Raw genomic sequence first — 2,242 nt, forward strand, 5'->3', positions numbered from 1 at the left:
ATTTTCTTGCTGAGTTTTTGTCTGTTTGATCTATTGAGAAGTGAGAAAGTACTGTTGAAATCTCCATCTAGTATTGTGTTGCTATCAATGTTTTTCTTTAAGTCTATTAGAAGTTGTTTTTACGTATTTTTCTGGTCTGTCATTAGGAGCATATACATTGAGGAGGGTGAGTTCTTTCTGATGTACAGATCCCATGATCATTAAGAAATGACCTTCACTGTCTCTTATAACCTTTAGCCTGAAGTCCACGTGGTCTGATAATAGTATGGCCACTGCAGCTTTTTGGAGGTGTTCTTTTCTTGAAGAATTGTTTTCCAGCCTTTGACTTTGAGCCCATGGTTGCTTTGATTATTCAGATATTTTTCTTGCAGGCAGCAGAATGTTGGGTTCAGTTTTCTATTTCATCCTGCCATCCTGTGCCTCTGAATTGGTGTACTTAGTCCATTGACATTGAGAGAGATCATTGTGATGGGGATTTTTGCTATCTTTATGTCGAAATTTTGAGTATTTGTGGGGCTTGTCTTAGCTTAAAGTAGCCCTGTTAATTCTTAATGCAACAAAAATATGGAACACTTTACAAGTTGGCCTGTCATCTCTGTGTAAGGATCATGCTAATCTCTGTATCATTTCAATTTTAGTATATGTGTTGCCAAACTGAGTATAAGAGCTGATTTTTTTCCCTATTTTTCTCTTCTGATTTCTTTGAGTGTTGTCCTTACTCACTCCTATGGCAGACAGTGATTCCCAATCTAGGAAGGTATTTCAAAGCAGCTTGAAGTGATAAATTTAGAACATTAATGTCCCAGAAGGAAAAGTCTGGTTTTTACTATATTACCTTTTACCATACCCAGGGCATAAGTTTTGCAAAATAATTCTTTTGGAAGATGGTGTATCAGTCTTGTTTAATGCTCTACCCTGAAACCTTCATTAAGAAAATTAAACTGGAGCCTTTTGATATTCTCACCTCGGTCCCGTGTACATCTCCAGAAAACGGTGGATTGCGTTGTCCGCACTTTGACCACCTTGAAAGAAAGTAGGATTTTTCTCCTGAAGGAAGAGGTGAGAAGCATATTGATGATTTCATTCCACCTTATTACAAGTTCAACTTGAAGGGAAGCTGAGACTCATGAGGCTCCTGTAAAGGACATAAAAGGGGTCTCAGTGTAGTTTAATGGCCAAGACACATTAACAACACAGATGACTCAAAGTAACCTGTGTGCATCTTTGTGTGTATAGTGAGTTTTATATCTACTCATAGTGATTCTCAGTCATTCCACATGGGCAAAACAGACCTGTAATTAAAAATCTAGTTCCCTGAGCAGAATGGGCTTTCTTAGGTGATTGAACATGTGTGTAATATTTTATTACTAAGCACATACAACTGTTTGAATGATGTGTACTTTTCGATCTAAAATTAAGTCTAAATATCTCTGAAATGACAGTCTCCTGACGCCGCACCTGGCTTTCCTCACCAGGGCCCCTTGGAGGGTGTGGGTTGTGTTTCCCTCACCACCCCGAGCAGAGACCTGACAGCTGAAGACCTCTGCAACCAGCAATAGGTATGCTTAAGACCACTCTCACCACACTTGAAGGAGCCTCATGCATGAAGAACTGGCAGAGGAACCCAGGTGTGCGGGACCCGGGGCTGAGATATTCAAGTCTGCTCGGACCAAGAATGGGCCTCCTCCATCCAGATCCCCCATCTTCCAGTAGCTAAGGGTTACACCCCCGGACTGCCTCTGGAGCCATGTAATCCCATCAATGGCCAAGATCCAGAGACTGGATCTTGTTGATAAGACAACAACTCATATTGTCCAGTTCTCTTTCTCGGAGAACATGGCAGGTTACCAAGCATATCTTGCCTACATGGCAGAGACTGGCAAGCTACCCGTGGTGTATTCTATATGCCAAAACCCAGTAACAATGAAGTATCTCATTTCCCTGACCGTGAAAAAACCTCCAATGTGGTACATGCTAAAATCTGAGGGCTAGGACGAAAGGAGATGTAACTGGTGCCTGCTCAAGGAAACCGTTCTCCACCACCAATGATACCAGTATTCCTCCCACCCTGCCCCCAAACGTGCCTTTGTGGCAGGGCATTCTCTTTTGTTCTCTGGGGCCATGGCATGCCAGAGAGCCACTCGTGGTGGGCAACTCATGGTCTTGGCTGGCAGGACGAATGGGCTGGTTTCACCCCTCACCCCCAATCCCACGAGGCTATAGTTGCCCTGTCACCCTAGCT

At 42.9% G+C, this 2,242-nt stretch overlaps 1 pseudogene; it reads right to left on the reverse strand.

Moving 5' to 3' along the window:
• Positions 1 to 558: 558 nt before the first annotated feature.
• On the reverse strand, positions 559 to 655 carry LOC130025809 (uncharacterized; annotated as a pseudogene).
• Positions 656 to 2,242: the final 1,587 nt, after the last annotated feature.

Source organism: Sorex fumeus, unplaced genomic scaffold, assembly GCF_029834395.1.
Source record: "Sorex fumeus unplaced genomic scaffold, SorFum_2.1 ptg000032l, whole genome shotgun sequence".
NCBI lineage: Eukaryota > Metazoa > Chordata > Mammalia > Eulipotyphla > Soricidae > Sorex > Sorex fumeus.